The sequence below is a fragment of the Myotis brandtii genome, unplaced genomic scaffold, assembly GCF_000412655.1.
Source record: "Myotis brandtii unplaced genomic scaffold, ASM41265v1 scaffold328, whole genome shotgun sequence".
In the NCBI taxonomy this organism is placed as follows: domain Eukaryota; kingdom Metazoa; phylum Chordata; class Mammalia; order Chiroptera; family Vespertilionidae; genus Myotis; species Myotis brandtii.
The window spans coordinates 3,094,149-3,094,581 of NW_005362626.1; the positions used below are offsets into that span (position 1 = coordinate 3,094,149).

At 62.4% G+C, this 433-nt stretch overlaps 1 protein-coding gene across 1 annotated transcript in view; it reads right to left on the reverse strand.

Annotated features, from left to right (window-relative positions):
- The window catches only part of CMBL (carboxymethylenebutenolidase homolog (Pseudomonas)), a 47,512-nt gene that overhangs the window by 46,809 nt on the left and 270 nt on the right, over positions 1-433 (reverse strand). The gene's annotated exons all lie outside the window — the stretch shown is intronic.

Genomic DNA, 433 nt, shown 5'->3' on the forward strand with positions numbered 1-433 from the left:
AGGCGGCTGGAGCAGCAGTGTTGTTGTTTGGGAGAAAAGCAAATACGAGTGTCCGAGCAGCAGGGGTTCGGGGGTCGCGGAGAAAGCAGAAACAGGGCGGCCAAGCGCTAGTGTGAAAGGCGGGGGCGCGGCGGGATCACGGGGTGGGCGAGGTGGGCAGGGCAGGCTGGGGGTGCACCGAGCAGCGGGTGGGTGCGAAGGGAGACAGCGGTGTAGATGTGCAGACGCTGCGTGCATGAGATGCTCCGAGAGGGGTTCAATACCAACAGCACCCAGTGCTTGCAATCCTTCTACTCGAATGGAAACCGCGCGCCGGCGCCCCACGGTGTCCTGGTTTTGCCTCTAAAAATCGTGCCAGCTGCAGGAATCGCAGGGACAGGCAAATAGGGGACATCTTGCCCCTTCCCAGTCCCGAGCCATTCTCTCCCCTGCC